At 41.5% G+C, this 19,863-nt stretch overlaps 1 long non-coding RNA gene across 1 annotated transcript; it reads right to left on the bottom strand.

Moving 5' to 3' along the window:
* Positions 1-234: 234 nt before the first annotated feature.
* On the bottom strand, positions 235-1,381 carry LOC134293501 (uncharacterized). The gene is made up of 2 exons (XR_010000445.1): positions 850-1,381; positions 235-766 (listed from the first exon to the last, which is right to left on the bottom strand). It is a non-coding gene; the product is annotated as an uncharacterized LOC134293501 (long non-coding RNA).
* Between the last annotated feature and the right edge of the window lie 18,482 nt (positions 1,382-19,863).

Raw genomic sequence — 19,863 nt, 5'->3', positions numbered from 1 at the left:
TTTTGATGTAACTTGTATGACATGAGTGCCTTTAATGTGACTTATGTGCCTGACTCCCCAAGGAGCTAGAAGGGACTTGGCTAAGGCTACGTCCCTGTGAAGAGTCTTAAAGGGACAAGAATACAAGAAGAGGCTATCTAGACTAACCCCAGAAACTATATCTAAAATGCTAAACACTTCCAACTAGATAAAGGCTTAACAGAAGTAAACTGTCACAGACAGAACGCCACCAAATAAAGTTCAACACAGTTTATTAAAGTAACAGCACTAAAAATGCCCGTAATAAACAAAGGACTAGGCAAACACTTGCCTTCAATGTGAAAAGATACAAAAAAGACTCCGCTGGTACTAAAAATGGTTCAAAAGATAAACCGGATTAAACAGAAGTTTAATCCGGGTTAAACCAAAAATGCTTACTTCAGCCTGGCAATTTAAACAAACAAAAGCTGATAAACAAAGGTTCAATGAAACACAAATAACTGGCAGCAGATTCCTCTCTGCTACTCAAAAGCTCCAATTGAGTAACTAAGGTTGTTACTCCTCCGTGCAACGAGCGAAATCCGGATCCAGGCACATCAATCAGGGTAGTAACGGTCAGCAGGGTCTCAATCCGGTCCGAGGTCGAAAGCCAGGTACAGATGTCTTTAGTTCACAAGTTCCACCGATAGCCACAGAAGGGAAGTCCGGGATCGTAGTCAGTCAGTCAGTCCAGCGTCAATCCAGAGTAGGCAATTAATGTCCGTCAAAAAGACGACGGAGGTCCAAGCTATCGAGATTAAACACAAGTTGCACAGGAAAAGCCCACACAGTTCCTCCCGCCGTCTATGCCCAATGTCCTTGGTAACTTACGTATTCAGCAAACGAATCACACCCGTCTTCAGGAATTTCCCAACAAGTGCCCAAGCGTTTGTCCAGATTACCTTGCCCAACGCAATTAGCCATTGATTCTAGACCCCATTTTATGCCAGTTCATAACTCCTCATCGCTGTCAGCTGCTATCCTAATTCCAGGTGCCTCCTCATCATCATCCTCATCAGAGCTAAAACACCTTTGACTACGCCCCACAGCATCCCCAGCTGTGGATCCCATTCCATCCCTCCAGCCCGTCCACGGGTCCGATCCTGCAACCCGCCAATCGCCTCCCACACTATCATTGCCGGTGACACCCAAATCCTCCCTCACACGAGTCCATTCCATGTCATCCTCCTCTGAGCTAACCATCTCTTCCTCCATTCCCTCGGTAAAACCCTCAAAGGAGTCTTCGTCTGTTGGTTCTGCAAATAAGTCCCGGAGCCGTTTCCTTTCTCGCTCCTCAAGAGAGTCTGACTCCCGAGGAGTCTTACGACCTCGTCTCCCAGTATCGGAGCCATAAGGCTCAACCATAACATAAACAGTGAGAAAACTTGCGGAGACACGACAGTTCTTTTAAGATCTGGATGAAAAACTGGTGTGATTTCACTGCCTTAGTCATGTAAACATTATTTCTCTCCTTTGGTAGCAAGTAAAGTTTTCTTCTTACTTTTGGTTTAAATTACATTTTAAGAAAACTTTTAAGCAAGTTTAATAATATTCTTTTATCACTCTTCTGCAAGAAAGAAACATTATTATTTTTATCTTTCCTGCAAGATGTATTGCCTGTAAATGACTATGATAAACACAAAAAAGAAATAAGGGAAATGAATGACAAAAGCAACTTTCTACATTCTGAATCCGATATTATAGCTATAGAATCTCTGTCCATGTCAGTCATCTTTCTTTCCTCTTAACCCCATACCATCTTATGGCTAATCAAACAGGTGATTATTTTAAGTATTTCTTTTGCACTTCCATTACTTTACACTGCAGTTTATTTATACATTTCTTTTGCAAATGAAGATTCAGTTATTCAAGTGAAGAATCTCAATAGAAAAACACTCAGTAAATGGATGGAATTTTTCATTCATAATTTCCCTGCCATTCATTTTTGTTAAATATCATTTTTTTTCTTGTCCATTGCTACTCCAAGTCAAATGTACATTAAGACTGCAGTCATTCCACATACATTTTATTCTATTATCAGTGGTCATAAAGTAGAACACATTACAAATGATGGTTCTGCAATGCAAAGTAAATGACAATTCTGGAGTCAAGCGAATGCACACGTCTGTTAATGGACAAGACACACATCTACTCTGCTTGGCTATAGTTACAGTTCTGCCCAAACAGTTCTGCACCAATGACTCTCAGATGAGAGATACTTTTGGCTACCATTCCAGAAAGACAGCTGGAATATATTTACAAATTGCACTTGTTTAGCCATTTTAAAATAACCAAACAAGCGTAAAGATGAGTAAATAAATCTCAAGTTGTAGGTTCCTTCTCTTCCACCCTGAAATTTTGGTGTTTATTAAATGGTTAAACCTCAAAAATTTGAAATGCAAGAAAGGTGCTGGTGTCATCTGAGGAATCAGGTCCAGAAAGAAAGTTTTCTTCTTGAAGATTACTAGCACAAGGGGGTGAACTGTGCTCTGCACTGAGATACAAGGAGAAATGTGTACTCCTCCAGATGTTGCTGAACTACAACCGCCACCATTCCTCACTATTATCCAGCAACATGTGGAAGAGCCGTAAGCTGCCCATTCTATCTTCATTTTCCTCTAGGTTGGTAAAAGGTATTTAGCAGAATGGTGGACAAATTTGAAGAAATATGAACTTTCAGCATCATTTTGCAGAGGATTAAAGTAATGAAGATTTGGTAGGATCTTCTGTTTTTGTTTTATCTGATTCTGTTTTAGCTGATGGGTGCCTGCCTACAACAAGGAAGGAAAACAGCAGCTGCCTCCACCACCCCTGACTGAGTATGCACAAAGAATAAAACAGAGAGAAAAGGGGGAGGCAGATAGACCTACCTTACCAGTTCCCTTCCATACATTCTTTTAAAAAATAGATCTATAAATTTATAAGTTCAGTGCAGTTAAACTGCATTATATGGCATTGCAAAAAAAGGTAAAAATTTTCCCCTGAAATTGTCTAGTCATGACCGACTCTGGGGGTCAGTGATTATCTCCATTTCTAAGCCAAAGAGCTGGTGTTGTCCATAGACAACTCCAAGGTCATGTGGCCGGCATGACTGCACGGAGCGGTACCTATTGATCTACTCACATTTGCATGTTTTCGAACTGCTAGATTGGCAGAAGCTGGGGCTAACAGCGGGAGCTCACTCCATTCCCCGCAATGTAGATTCAGCCATAATAAAAGTGGAGTTTGATGAAAGGGTTGCATTCTGAAAGCTGTCATCCAGAGAAGATCCAAAACATTTAGGTTTACTTATGCAATGATTACGTGACCTGTTTGTTTCATTTCACTCTCTTGGTTTTGAATAAAAACTGTAATGAAACTTGTTGGAATGCTTTTTCTCCTGTTCAGTCCATGTTAATTCTGTCTCTGATACTGAAGTTTCTGTTAAAGATGTAAAGCCCACGAATATATCTACTCTGTTAACTGATGCACCTTCTACACCGCCATATAAAATCCAGATTATCTGCCTTGAACTGGATTATATGGTAGTGTAGACTCATATAATCAAGTCCAAATCAGATAATGTAGATTATCTGCTCCAATAATCTGGATTATATGGCAGTCTAGAAGGGGCCTAAAATGCATGTGTACAAAGCTATACTTTCTCTGTCCTTGAGCTGATGTATAACAGCCAGTGATTGACTGCCATGAATTTACGTAATGGCTTTTCTAAGACTTCCAAACTGACAGTTGTTTTCACATGCCAATGATTTCTACAGCTCAGCTATATTCTGCAGAAAGAAGTCCTTCCCTTCCACGGGTGGTTTAGTCAATGCCTTCAGCCTTCCGTGATGGCTCTCTGTGGATAATATCCAGTCTTGGCAGAGAAGGCTTAACATTTATATGGTGCTATTTACTGGTCTTTTCCCAGTTAGCATCACTCTGAAATTTTCTTATATTACATGCTGCTGTTCCAACAATAAACAAGTAATTACTGAGGTCAGGGGGCAAACTCTGGCTGTTTTATCTTCATTGTTTTATGAATTGACTTGCTCCTCTGGTTAAAATACTTGTATACACTCTGGGCTGCTTTGCAAGCAGAGTGGACACTTGCAAGGTCCAAAACTTATTGGGAGGATGGAAGCCATGATTTTAAACTTGAGTGGATACTCCTTACTCAGTATCATATATATTTCCCTCTGAGAGACCCAACAGGGTCTGAGCATGGCAAATAACAACTGGATCATACCACCTTGGGCATCTTCCCCTTCATTTTGCTAACTAACATCAGTGTCAGTTTTAGTCTGAATCTAATATTATCATTGATCCTTTTAGTTTCAGCCTTAGCCAAGCTTGAGATCAACTTCCCAGGGTTTCAGAAAGGCTTTCCAGTCCTTCACCCCAAATGCCAGTGATTCCAGCTGGGTTTTTTGTCTACAAAACATGGCATTCGTTCTAACCTGTTTGTTTCTACCCTGCGTTTTCGACAATGCATTGCACTCAGCATGGTTTGCAAAAACTAGTAAATCCAATAGATATTGTTACAACTGCAAAACATTATTTGAGGGAATTCTAGGAGGGGCAGATCCAAAAAGTAACTTCTCAAGGTGTAAGCTCTATGACTTAATGGTTTTCACAGTTATAATGGCTGCTTATGGATCAGAGAGAATCCAATTGGTGCACCTTCAGGAGGAGATACAGTAGAGTCTCACTTATCCAACACTCGCTTATCCAACGTTCTGGATTATCCAACACATTTTTGTAGTCAATGTTTTCAATATATCATGATATTTTGGTGCTAAATTCATAAATACATTAATTACTACATTCGATTACTGCGTATTGAACTACTTTTTCTTTCAAATTTGTTGTATAACATGATGTTTTGGTGCTTAATTTGTAAAATCATAACCTAATTTGATGTTTAATAGGCTTTTCCTTAATCCCTCCTTATTATTCAACATATTCGCTTATATAACATTGCGCCTGCCCGTTTATGTTGGATAAGTGAGATCTACTGTATTAACATCGAAAGAGTGAGAACATTTGATTGTATGGAAAATAGGAAAACTGAGATTTAAAAAGGATCAAAAAGGGAGAGAGAGAGAGAAAAAAAAACCAAAAACCAAAAACAAAGCTTAAATGTCCATATTTATATAAAAAAGAAAAAAAATCTTAACAAATGGCGATATAAAAATGCAAAAGTACTTGGCTCAGAAACACACCAAAAAGCAAAAGCAAAAAGCATTAGCACTGGCATTAAACACTTCGAATAAAATCGCTAGGTTAGAGGCAGCTGACATTGGTAATGTTCTAACAAAGATCTGCCAAAAACTGTTATAGTTAACAGTTAAATTAATCTTTTGATGTTAATTTACTCTATCTCATAAGGTAAAACTTCAATAAAAATATTTTTTTAAAAAAAGAGATATGTGGTTCTGGAGAATAGTTCTGCAGATACAATGATCTACCAAAAGGGCAGATACATGGGTCCCAGAGCAAATAAATGCACATCCCTACGGGATAAGCTAGTGGTTCTAGCAGGGGCCGGGCTGTGGAGCAGGCTGGTAAACAGCTGCTGCAATAAATCACTCTGACCATGAGGTCATGAGTTCGAGGCCAGCCCGTGGCGGGGTGAGCACCCGTCAATTAAAAATAAAATATAGCCCCTGCTCGTTGCTGATCTAGCAACCCGAAAGATAGTTGCATCTATCAAGTAGGAAATAAGGTACCACTCATAAAAGTGGGGAGGCAAGTTTAACTAATTTACAACATTGGAATGAGGAAGTGAGGAAGTGCCATCAGAGTGGATGATGAAGCAGCTGCTCCCCCCTGTGGCCAGAATCGAACATCCCCTCAAGAGAAGGTTAAATTGCCTCTGCGTCTGTCTGTCTGTTGTCTCTGTCTCGGTTCGATGTGTTTATGGGCATTGAATGTTTGCCCTATATGTACATAATGTGATCCGCCCTGAGTCCCCTTCGGGGTGAGAAGGGCGGAATATAAATACTGTAAATAAATAAATAAATTCTCAACCTGTGGGTCCCCAGGTGTTTTGGCCTACAACTGTCAGAAATCCAGCCAGTTTACCAACTGTTAGGACTTCTGGGAGTTGAAGACCAAAACATCTGGGGACCCATAGGTTGGGAACCATTGCTATAAGCCAAGATGATTAAATTGAGACTGCTGCACTTTGGAAATATCAGGAGCCCATAGGACTCACTAGGGAAGACACTAATGCTTAGTAGGACTCAAGGCAAGAAGAAGACCTCTATCCTGATGGACAGTTTCAATCAAGGAAACCACAACCCTGAATCTGCAAGGCGTGAGCAAAGCTCTTGACATTAGGAAGATTTGGAGGTCTTCGTTCATAAATCAAAGTCAACTTGATGACAACTGACAACAAAGAAAGTGATGCAACTCACCACACTTCCACTTATCAGAAAGAGGGGGCCTACCCTGCAGGGGCCGAAGGGAGAATGTGTTTGAGAAGAGCTGTTCCCCCTTAGACTGAAGGGTAAGTGGGGCAAGGCTCCTCCACATCTGCTCTTTGTTAACAAAGCAACAGCTTCATTTGGAGACCTAGGGAGAGAAGGACAGTAATTGGCTCATGAAAGCGCTCTTTTGCTGAAGGGTTCAGGAAGGGGCTGGGGGTGCCGAGAGACAGCAGGGAAAGGGGGCTTTAATGGGAACCAAATGCAGCCTGCAGAGCAATATCCCCGGCCATCTCCCCCCACATCCATCCATTAGCATTCCTCAGACACCTGTAGGCACTTAAATCCTTGGCAGCTAACAGAAAACATTTTCTTTTTCTTCTGTGCCATGTTTGTTCACAAAAAAGCCGCATAAGTTTGGTTTCAATTAAGGGAGCTGCCTGCCAATGGTAGGGAGCTTCTTATAAATCCATCAGAGAAGAAAGCGGGTCAAGTTGGGGGTTGGGGAAGGAAGGATGAAAGGATTTCTTAGGCCAGGATTTTAGGGACAATGTTCATCCCACCCCACCAAGGGACTGTCCATGAAGATTGTTCAAGGGCTGATCTGCCTGAGGAACATCATAACAGGTAAGTCAAGCAGAATCAAGATGTCTTCCTGCTTGAGAAGATCTGAATTCTTAGCAGGATTGAGATGCCTGTCAGACAGTGTGAAAGCTAGAGAGCATTGCTGTAGATTTTATGGCTAGGCAGAATCTCAGCAGGTCTTGCATGTCATGCAACCAGGTAACAGGCAACTACCCAAACATTAAAGGTACAGCAATCTCTCCAATTTTCACTCTGGCCAACCTGGTGGACATACATCTTGCCAATGAAGGATTTGGATGTATGTGTAGTTGTACAGACATATGAAATGCAGTAAATACAGTGACATACCATGACTGAGATTCTACATCATGAAGAGTAGCTTTGCCTTCACAGAGCTATGCAGTGGTTGTGCAACACAGCCTCACTAGTGAACTGTGGTGTTGTGCAAACAATGTACAATTCAGTCTGTACAGTAGAGTCTCACTTATCCAACACTCACTTATCCAATGTTCTGGATTATCCAACGCATTTTTGTAGTCCGTTCAGCAATTTATTACGGTCTATGACCAGAATATATGGAAATGGGTACAGGTGCCCGAAAAGGGGAATCGCAGTTCCCATAAAAGTCAGATAAAAGAACAAGTTAAAAACATGCTATAATAAAAACAAATTAAAAGCAGACTATTAGCAGGGTCAGCTAATAGTAAATATTGATCCACTAAGAGGCTCTGGAGGGGGATAGAGGGAGCATTTGCAGTCTTTCAGTTATAACAGATTGCTCTGGCTACCGGCCCTGTGGGGTCAGTCATCGTCCGTCTGATGGAAGTTGCTGCTGCACAGAACCTGGCGACACTGTAGGTTATTGCAGAACAGGAGTCTGAGAGCAGCAGAGAGGAGTAGTATCTTTAAGTGCGGCCTGGATGTTTTAAAAGCCAAGGAGTGATTAAATTGATTCTAATATCTCTATAAAACATACACTGGAGGAGCACGTGCTTGATAGTTTCGATATGGCCAGACTCACAAGGGCATAGTCTCTCTAGAGCAGGGGTCTTCCGGTACCTCCCCTCCAGTACTGCCGATGGGAGGGCATGGCATCTTGCAAGAGTGAAGGCTTTACGATGATTAGGCACCTCCAGGTTTGTTAAATAAGCCATGGGAGCGATGGTATATCTGTTGTCTGCACTAATGTTAAAGACTGGAGAGCAAGCTAAATCAGATTGTCGCTCTGTGTCCAGGATCCGTTGTCTGATGTGGACGGGCCGGCAGAATGTTGGATAAGCGAATATGTTGGATAATAAGAAGGGATTAAGGAAAAGCCTATTAAACATCAAATTAGGTTATGATTTTACAAATTAAGCACCAAAACATCAGGTTATACAACAAATTTGGCAGAAAAAGTAGTTCAATACGCAGTGATGCTATGTACTAATTACTGTATTTACGAATTTAGCACCAAAATATTACGATGTATTGAAAACATTGACTACAGAAATGTGTTGGATAATCCAGAATGTTGGATAAGTGAGACTCTACTGTGTTAATCTTTATCAGCCTTAAATGGTGGGGGAACTAAACCTGAGTTCAATCAAATGGCCAAGATCTAGCTGGGGGAAGGAGGGCATTTGCAATAGACCATTCCAACACTCACATATATCCTGACATGAAAAATCCAAAGAATAAGCAATTCCTCCTGGTTGGCTTTTTCCTTCTTTGAAAATGTTTTTTCTGAGCATGACAAGCCCATTCTCACCTGCTCCCCAGCTGTTCTTCTCTGCAAAATCTTATTTCCCCCACTCCTTGCCAACTATAAATTCTCACGGGCTTCTTAAAATCCTCCACCCAAATGCTAGACATCTGTAAAGTGGATTTGCAGATTAGTATTAAATGGAACTATTTATGTTGTTATCTTTGGGGTAGTTCATTCCCCCCCTCTTTCTTCCTTTGCCCTGTTTATTTTATTTTTACTAATGAGGCAACATCTAGTGATAACAGTATCCTATAAGTGTAGTATTAGCCTGCTCACAATGCCATTCTTCCCTCCCCAGATATGTACCTGCAGCTTAAGCGAGGCTACAAGCATATGGGACTTAGTTTAAAGTCTACCAGCAATATCCCAGATAAATAGCAGGGATTCTAATGCTATGAATTCACAACGACTTGAACAGGCCACAGAAGGAAGTGGTGGAATGTCTCTTAAAAAGAAAGCCCAGGATTCCTGAAAATAGGATATAGTATAGCTCTGTTCCAAGCATTCAGAAGTCACTGTATAAAAGAGACACAAGGCACATGTGTTGGGCTGTGCCAAGATATCTTCAGTAAACAACACAATAAAGCTTGAGCTGGGAAATACAGCTGTTGTAATCCAACTGCTTGTCCCTGCCTACAACAGGAAACTTCTCCAGAATTTCAGCAGAAAGGAGGAAACCATGACAATGAACAAAATCTGGCTACCAGGATTTAAAAACTCTAAAAGCAGAACAGTAAATAAAGGGCAACACTAAAAAAATAAAATAAAAAAACAGAGGAATTTCAGACAGGAAACAATCAGGGCCAGCTAACACCTCCCAACAAAAGATTATACCAGACAGGAAGCAGACAGGCTTTGAAGCTGTAAGGCTATTCAAGGTTACTCAAGGTGGTCAATTGCACCATTCACACTTGCGTCAATCAGAAACGAGTGCTTTCTCCCACCCTGTACATTCCACAGATATATAAACCCCACTTGCTTAGTTTCCAGCAGAACATACAACCTCTGAGGATGTCCGTCATAGATATGGGTGAAACATCAGGAGAGAATGCTTCTGGAACATGGCCATACAGCCTGGAAAACTCACAACAGCCCACCTCTCCAGAATTCCTTGCTGAGTAAAACAGATGGCAAAGGAACGAGCAGATAAACCAGCCTCAGCCAATATTTTCAAATAGAGTAGAGTCTCACTTATCCAACATAAACGGGCCGGCAGAATGTTGGATAAGCAAATATGTTGGATAATAAGGAGGGATTAAGGAAAGGCCTATTAAACCTCAAATTAGATTATGATTTTACAAATTAAGCACCAAAACATCATGTTACACAACAAATTTGACAGAAAACGTAGTTCAATACGCAGTAATGCTATGTAGTAATTACTGTATTTCCGAATTTAGCACCAAAATATCACGATGTATTGAAAACATTGACTACAAAAATGTGTTGGATAATCCAGAATGTTGGATAAGCGAGTGTTGGATAAGTGAGACTCTACTGTATATAGATCTTACACTTCTGACCGCCCAATTGGAAACGATGAGAAAAGTGGAGACTTGTAAAAGAAGAAACCTTGTCAGAAGAAGCTCTCGGAGAATCAAATGTTTTTCTTTACTTATGCAAAGCTTACCTGACATGACTGTTTCATTTCACATGTGCATACAGTTAATTTGGAATAAAACGTTTATTGATATGCTATTAAGTTGTTCTTTTTGTGTGTGGCGTTTGTCCTGTTCTTTCCCCATTTCCTTTAGCTCTGTTACCAAATGTTTCTGTTAAAGAAGTAATGCACAGACACACATCTATTTAATTAACTGAAGCATTCCTGTAACTTACATTACATTACAGGTAGGGAATGTCAACTATTACATATGTTTATATTTAATTGCCATTCAGGTTAAATGCTTGCACAGTTGGCCCTCCATATACATGGATTCATCCACCCACAGCTTGAAAATATCCCACTTCCCCCAAAAGAATACAAAAAGTAAACATCGTAAAGTAAAGATCCGGGGCAATAGAGCACCTTTAAAATGGAATTTCATGGTGCATCTCTTTAACAGAAGCAGACACAGGCTTGTCCAGACAGTATCTTTTTCCCAGGAGCTCCCGCAGCAAACAGTAGGGTGGCCAGACGCCGTTCCCTGTATACCTGGAAGCAACTGCTACAAAAGGCAAAAAAAACATGAGATTTCCAGGTATGGGAATATCACGGTTTTTAGCTGAATATTCAAATCTTCGCATGTCTGTATGTCCCTGCGATCAGAAATCACGGAATTTTTTAATCTGGGTTTATTTCCAGGTTTTAGATGCTTGTTCCTGTGTGGTCGGTTCCTAAAAAGAAGGTGATACTTGAGTAGAAGGAAAAAACTTTGTCCTGAGAAGAGGAACTTCGTCCTTCGCCAATTTGAAGTTTGTGGCAGAAAAATGAAGTTCCTGGGGTGCAACAAGTGCTTTCAGATTAAGTACAGTAGAGTCTCACTTATCCAACGTAAACAGGCCGGCAGAACGTTGGATAAGCGAATATGTTGGATAATAAGAGATTAAGGAGAAGCCTATTAAACATCAAATTAGGTTATGATTTTACAAATTGAGCACCAAACCATCATGTTATACAACAAATTTACAGAAAAAGTAGTTCATTACACAGCAATGCTATGTAGTAATTACTGTATTTACAAATCTAGCACCAAAATATCACGATATATTGAAAACACTGACTACAAAAATCTGTTGGATAATCCAGAATGTTGGATAAGTGAGACTCTACTGTACTACACAATGATACAGAAACAGACACTTTCAAACCAGGAACAGAATATCATCATTACTGTAATTAGTAAGACCTTGTTGTATGGCCATCTGTGCAGACAGGTTTCATGGTGTACTTGTTCCAGGGAACAACAGGATGGATTGCCGGGTTATACATGTGGTTCCTCATTGGGTGTATACTGACAACACATGTGAAAAAGTAAAGATTTCCCCTGACGTTAAGTCCAGTCGTGTCTGACTCTGGGGGTTGGTGCTCATCTCCATTTCTAAGCCGAAGAGCCGGCGTTGTCCTTAGACACCTCCAAGGTCATGTGGCCGGCATGACTGCATGGAGCGCCGTTACCTTCCCGCCAGAGCGATACCTATTGATCTACTCACATTTGCATGTTTTCGAACTGCTAGGTTGGCAGAAGCTGGAGCAACAGCGGGCGCTCACTCCGCTCCCGGGATTTGAACCTGGGACCTTTTGGTCTGCAAGTTCAGCAGCTCAGTGCTTTAACACACTTCGCCATTGGGATTCCGACAACACATGTACAGTTTAGTAAATAGCATGGCAAAAACTTAGTACTGGCTGTTGGGACATGGATGTGCTGGAGAGAAATGTAAATACAGAGAGCCAAAGTCATGCAGGTGGCTAATAGGAAAAGCCACGTATAACCCAGGAACAGCACCCTATTGTTAAATGCCACGAGTACAAATCTGTCTGGACAGATGGCCAGGCAGCCAGACTGTAAAAATAGTCAATAAAGACAAAGTTCTGACTTAAAGGTGTGTGTTCCTGTTTGATTGTGTAGTGCTGACTTTAGCAGTAGTGGTCCTACCCCATGAGGTTTGTTTGTGTGGGAGGTACTTCATGAAACATCTGGGGGGTACAGTTTCTCTGGCTAGGAAAAGAATGATACTTTTGCAGTGATCCGCATATCCGAATCTCCACATATCCGAATCTCCACATATCCGCATCTGGCCATTTTGAAAAAAAAAACCCTCTGAGGTTTCCAGCAGAAGTCCCACAGTAGCCTTCTTCCAGCAGCAAGTCTGGAAAACAGAGGCAGAAATCCCAGGACTAACAGGTCTGTACGTGGACCTCTTCTGAAGTCCTGGGATTTTTTTGCCCCTGTTTAAAACCTGTGATTTAGTGCTGTCTCGAAGCGCCCACAGTTAAGAAATCATAGTATAGCATCAGTGCCCCATATATTTCCCTCACATGTCTTTCTCAACTTCTTTAAAAATATGAAAGGGGAAAAATCAGAAGGAAAGCGATGGGTGGAGAGGAATCCAGTTGAGATAGGTTCTAATTGTTGGCAGGTGCTCCTCTCAACATGGCTGGGAAATCTTCCTAATGATTTCATGCTGAGCTGCTTGTAATCTCAAGGGAAGGGCATCTTGGAGTCTTCAGGACTTCCCAGGGTCAGAAGGTTACTTGCAAAGCATCTCTAGGGCTGCCGGGGGACAGGGAAAATCTCTCATTAGCTTGAGATCTCAGTTTGGGATTTCACCCCTCCCGGCAAATAATTCGGTCTAAAAACATGCATGGCTTTTGTCTCTCATCTAATTGCTCCCTTGCCTGAGTTCTATCTTGTGTAGCCTGAAGAAAGGGGAGGTACTAGGTTAGAGCAATCACAATGGCAGCTGTTTCCAAACTATGCTGTTGAGTTTTCTTGGGGCTTTTTGTTTAATATCTGTATATGCCTTGCCCTCCATCCCTCCCTGCTCCCATCATGACATTTATAGAAAGATGCTATCAGGATAAGCTAAAGTCAGGTTGGTGCCTAAGGCAAAGCAACAAGTGACTAATGAGTTCAGTATCCAAAGGTTAAGGTGCACTTGGGTTAAGATATGCATACCCAAAGCGATACAGAGTTATTTTTGGCTCCTGAGGCAGAGAACTTTATAAGCCCTCTCCTTTTGCTTTTCTCTCACTACAAATGCGGGAATAATGGTGTAAATAAATACCCAAAACTGACTCTGCTTCATGGCAGGGCCAGCCCTCAAATGGATCTACACTGACCCATTATCCCAGGACCAAACAGTCATGATGTACTCCAGATCAGAACCAGGATGGTTTACACAACCAGCTGCTGCGGAGGTGGGTGGGAGTCTGGTTGTCCAGATTGGTATGTGTTCTAATCCGGACTCAGAGTGGTACTGATACTGATGTGGTAGCCCTGGGAGCCGCGGTGGTGCAATGGGTTAAACCCTTGTGCTACTGAGCTGCTGACCAGGAGGTTGGCAGTTCAAATCTGCTATTAGCCCTAGCTCCTGCCAACCTAGCAGTTCAAAAGCATGCAAATGTGAGTACAGAAATAGGTACTGCTTCAGCAGGGAAGGTATAATATGCTCCGAGCAGTCATGGCAGTCACACAAACAGGAGATGACAATGCAGGCTCCTCAGCTTAGAAATTGAGAAGAATACCTCACTCAGAGCCAGAGATGAGCACTGCCTCCAGAGCCGGAAATAAAAGGAGAAGCTTTTGCCTTTGTGTATGTGTGTCTCATTGTATTGTAACAAGGCATTGAATGTTTTTCTGTATCTATCTATCTATACATACATACATACATACATACATACATACATACATACATACTGTAATCCGCTCTTGAATCCCCACTCAGGAAGAAGTGCGGAATATAAATTTATTACTATTAGAAACACAACAAGATGAGTCCACAGCAGACACTCTGCTGGCTGTTGTACTGGATCACATGTCGGACACTTCCCAAGTGTCTAGGGCTGTGTGATGTATTGGCGAATAATGTGTGCAGATCCCAGTGAGGTGGCCTTCTGTAGCTGGCAGATGGTAATTTTGTCAGCGCCAATTGTGTTTAAGTGCAGGCCAAGGTCTTTAGGCACTGCACCCAATGTGCCGATCACCACTGGGACCACCTTGACTGGCTTGTGCCAGAGTCTTTGCAATTCGATCTTTAAATCCTCATATCGTGTCAGCTTTTCCAGTTATTTTTCTTCAATCCGGCTGTCCCCTGGGATTGCAACATCGACAATCCATACTTTGTTTTTTAATGTATTATTATTATTATTATTATTATTATTATTATTATTATTATTATTATTTTATTATGTCACAGCAAACAAGATAGATATGCTGGATTTCGTATCACAAAATCACAAGTCGAACATTTCCCAAGTGTCTAGGACTGTGTGATGTATTTTCGGATGACGCGTGCAGATCCCAGTAGGGTGGCCTTTTGCAGTTGGCAGATCGTGATTTTGTCAATGTCTATTGTTTTCAAATGCCAGCTGAGATCTTTTGGCACGGCACCCAGTGTGCCCATCACCACCAGGACCACCTGCACTGGTTTCTGCCAGAGTCTTTGAAGTTCAATCTTGAGGTCCTGATAGTGGCTGAGTTTTCCTGTTGTTTTTCGTCAATGCGACTGTCACCTGGGATGGCGACATCAATGATCCATATTATTATTATTATTATTATTATTATTATTATTATTATTATTATTATTATTATTATTATATCACACTCCATGGGTTCTCTTCTTTTGTGGTCTTCTGCCTCTCTGTGTTGATACAATTGCTGCAAAGCTTAAGATTTTAAAAAAACAGATTTAATTATATCAATTCCTTCATTATTCCTTCAGTTGCTGAGAACGGAGTTCAAAGTACGAAAAATAAGTTGTACTCAATTCAGAAAGGGATTTTATTTTGCCTTTCACAGTTGGCTCAGGCAAAAGCAAAATCCTGCAGCCTCTCCTATTTTGTATGTTTTACCTCACTATTTTTTTCCATCCTGACTGCACTCTAATGTTGCGTGGCATCCGATAGTTCCAGCTTTCATGTGTGAAATATTGAAGGGTTCACACAAACACACTTTTCAGCTTTTGTCCTCTTTGGCATCTCCACTGTATATAATTTAATGTGACCACATCAGCTAGATTTCTGTAATCCAAAAAAAAAAAACCTATATTTCTTTGGTCCTAGATCTGAATCTGAGAAGGATGGTGTTCCCTCTTTTTGGTAAACCCACGAACGAAGCAGGGCTTTCTCTCTCCAGACCAGGCCACCCTGGTGCAGAACTGCTACAAGTTCATTTCCAGTGATCATTAAGTCAGCATTGAAGCCGTGTGTGTGTACATGCGGCAAGGGTGAGGGAAAGAAAGTGTAGAGGCAACCCTGTCTGGGAGTCAACTTGACCTGTCCTCTCTTAAAAGGCCCATTAGTTTTTGTCACTGTGGAGCAGGAGAGCAAAAGGAAAAGGCTGGCTGCAAGCTGAACTCCTGCTTTCGCAGACTTGGCAGGGTTAGGATACAGAAAGACAAGCACTCCATAGAGCACAGCCCCCTGAAAGCCGCTATTGTTAAGGGCTTTGGCATGAGGGAGCTCAGAGCAAAAGAGGCTTGTTAGCGAGGCCCTGGCTGAATACAAGACGCTCTCAGAAAGCCACTGAACCATGCTAAATTACTTAAACCAACACTATTGACATTGCACCCAGCTCTACTTGAAGGGGGCAGTTTCTCCTTCTGTTCATCAAAAATTCATAGTAAAACCCTCCTCCTTTCTCCGCTCTTGTTGTCTCTCTCACACTCCCTCTCTCCCATGCATACACACACACACACACCAGCCAACTGCATCCCATCCCCATTCCTTTCCAGTCCCTTGGTTCTGAAAGGAAGAAGGGAAAGCCTGGCATGGGTAGATCAAGTGCATGGGATTAGACTGGGGGAATCATTTTGGGAGCTTATTAAATGAAAGCCCAAGACCAGACAAACCTGAGCTATTAACGCCAACTTGGCAGAAGAACTATTTATGCTCCACACAAACAAACCACCACATTGGCACAATCCTGTCCCAGCACTTTGGTTGCTGAACACATCTCAACTTGGTGTGCAAAAAATTTACTAATCATGCCCCTTGAAGGTAAACATTTCTGTCTTCCCTCCCTGGCATTTTTTTAGGCCACAGGGACCAAGGAAATCCAAAGTAACTCCTACCCTGTTTCCCTGAAAATAAGACATCTCCAGAAAATATGACCTAGTAGAGGTTTTGCTGAATTGCTAAATATAAGGCCTCCCCCGAAAGTAAGACCTAGTAAAGTTTTTGTTTGGAAGCATGCAGGATCGGTAAATGTACATACCATAGATTGTTGTACATGGAAATAAAGGTAGTATCAAGAAATAATAATAATATAATAATAATAACTTTACTCTTGTATCCCACCTCCATCTCCCAGAAGGGACTCAGGGCAGCTTACACACGGAAAGCCCAACAACAACATAAATTTACATACAAACAGAAATTTAAAACAGTAATTTAAAAACAGTATAGCAATAAAATATAATATAGAAATTCTTGAAAGGATTCACAGTTTGGTTATGCTGTTTTATGATGACAACTACTGTACAGTAGATAATAAATTTTCATTTTTAAAAATTCAACCATAAATGTGAATTCGTCTTTGTGGAAAAATAAGACATCCCCTGAAAATGAGACCTAGCGCATCTTTGGGAGCAAAAATTAATATAAGACACTGTCTTATTTTCGGGGAAACAGGGTAGTAGCTTCTGGTTTTGGGAAAAGGTCCCGTTAAACCAGGCATGTCAAACCCATTTTCACCAAGGGCCACATCAGCTTTATGGCTGCCTTCAAAGGAGTGTTTGTAATGGCAAGACTGTATACATGTAACTCTTTTGCTTTGGCATTGAAAGCCTCATGAGCCTTGATACAACAGTATTTTGATGGGTCAACAACAACTCTAATCCATCTGGACAAGAAGGCGATTAGAGACAAAAATTTTGAGATGGACGCAGCTGACAACCTGCAGATTAGTAAACAGCAAGGTTTCTCTACCTGGTATCCATGATTAAAGAGTGACCAATATTGTCAGCAATATCTTCAAGACCTAACGTCTGCAGGCCCGAGGAAAGCATTTACAGCCCTGTGCTTCCAAACAATGCCATCAAACTGGCTAGAGGGAAGATACAGAGGGATCCCCCATGTCCAATGACTTTGCATTTGTGGCACGGGGGAAAAAGAAGATCTAACACATTATCTGCTACATTGCCCCTTGTATAATGATCCCAGGAAAAATCTCCTGGGAACACTCTTGGAAGAAAGGGCAGCATGGCAACAATCTGCTGTGATCTGCAACTTGCTAGCAGATTATTCCAAAAATATAACACTAAAGGTTGCCACATTTGCAATTGCAACCCAAAAGATCAGAGCTAAAGTAGCAAAATCCATACTTGAGGACAGAAATGGAAATGGCGATGGTTTGGGATGATACAAATCAGACACTGTCATTGTTATGTTGCTGCTATCATAATTTTTAAAGAGCTAGTTTTAATTTTTGAGTAAGTTTTAATGTTTATATTGGAAAGTGTTTATAAAGGTTGTACATTACTGATGTCATAGCCTATGGCTAGTACAATAAATAATTCAATTCAATTTAGAATCGTAGAGTTGGAAGAGACCTCATGGGCCATCCAGTCCAACCCCATTCTGCCAAGAAGCAGGAAAATCACATTCAAAGCACCCCTGATAGATGACCATCCAGCCTCTGCTTAAAAGCCTCCAAAGAAGGAGCCTCCACTACATCTCCCTCAGTTCGAAGTTTCCTACAGCTTTAGTTATCAGTTCCTTAAGTGGCCTTGTTGAGTTGTATTTGTTGAAGTGGTATCAACATTACTTCCCTGGACCTGAAACTGGGATGATCTAATCCTTATCATGGGCTGCGTCAAAGGAGTGGGAAATGGCTGTCAGAAGGGACTGAGCATTTCTCTGTCTATGAAGTGGAGAGAACCTCCCCTGCAGTTCAGCGGCGCTTTCTCTGCTCAGTGGGAAGGAAATGATAAACATACTGAAGTGCTGCTGTTTTTGTGCTGTGTAAACTCAGCCCGACAACCATTTACTTGGCTGTCAAAAGGTCCCCCGCTTGGTGCAGAACAGAGTACTGATTTTTCACATGCTGAGATAAGCCACCACCATTGAGCACTGACTTTTCCCATGTCAGAAGTAGTTGCCAGATCTGCTCTTGACCCAAAGTCTTGGGATTTTGGCCCTGTACTCAAGATTCACCAAAGAAATCAGACAGATCTAGAAGAAGGGTTTGTTTTCGATTGGGGATCCCATCAGTCTCCACGTTCTGAACATGCTCTTCCATTTGCCATATTTTTTCTTCCTTTCTGTAGAAGGAGTCCTTGAAAGGAGAACCCCAAAATTTACATAATAAGTCTATTTGAAGAACATGGGAATGAAAGAGATAATTCTGCCCTGGATATCATTATGAAGGAGGCTCTTGAGAAACAGAATTGTTGTGACTCTGATTCTCCTTGTACTTTGCCCCTGAGACTTAGGTGAATGGCAACCCTATCCATTAGACATGGCCAAACAATAGTTTTGAATCGTATTTCGGAATTATTTTGGATTGTTCTCGCTTTTTGATACGCATTCCGAGACATTGTCTCACAGCGCAACCAGCAATGTAATTTGAACCACTGTTGGCTCATTCTCTAATTGTCTCTTAATGTTTCATTAATTCCCCCCCCCCCAAAAAAAGATTTTTTAAATATATATTTAAAAATATTTTTAAATGGTTTTTGTTTCTGCAACCTACCTTGAATGGGAGCTTAGCGCAGCCTAACATGGCTGCCGCTCTCTGGACAATCTGAAGCTTCCACGATGGATACCAAGGTGGGGGCTAACGTCCTCTGCGTCCACATGGAAGATTGCCATACAAGCCCGGTGTGTAGCCCAGGCAAGCCATTCTGGGCTGGGTTTAGCGCGGAGAGGGTGGTGGTCTGGTCTCCATTGCTGCGAACTGACAGCAAGCAAGCCTCGTGTCTGGAGGGAGAGGGTGAAGGGGCCCAGTCTGGCTGTTCCCACAGAGGGGTTTGGAGAAAGGGTTAGGGTTTTGTTGCTGGTTCTTTCTCTTAGCAAGGGAATTTCTAGTTTTCAAAGTATCTTTACACTCCTTGCCAGGGCATTGCTTGACGTGGTGGTCACTGGTCCATTTCTAATTGAAGGCATTGGGTTGAGGCTGGTGGGATTACACAGCCAGAGACACCATTGATTTCCAGTGTCCTTCTTGCTTACAAATATAGCAAAGGATTTTCTAGTTTTCAAAGTATCTTTGCACAACTTACAAGGGCATTGCAAATTTGATGAGGATAGCTCAAGAAATGAGGGCGGGAGAGCCCTATAAAAGTCCCCCCCCCCCCCGGGTTCCCTTTTTTTTTTTTTTTTTTTTTTTTTTTGGCGATTGTGCATGCGCGTCCGCCATTTTAGAAACATTTAGAATCATTATGAATTTTCAGAAATATCCGAAATTTCTGAGTGAAAAAATCGGAAATACTTTCTATATCTAA

The sequence above is a fragment of the Anolis carolinensis genome, unplaced genomic scaffold, assembly GCF_035594765.1.
Source record: "Anolis carolinensis isolate JA03-04 unplaced genomic scaffold, rAnoCar3.1.pri scaffold_8, whole genome shotgun sequence".
Classification (NCBI taxonomy): Eukaryota; Metazoa; Chordata; class Lepidosauria; order Squamata; family Dactyloidae; genus Anolis; species Anolis carolinensis.
Note: the sequence above shows the minus strand (reverse complement) of the source record. Positions and strands in the feature narration are given on the sequence as shown.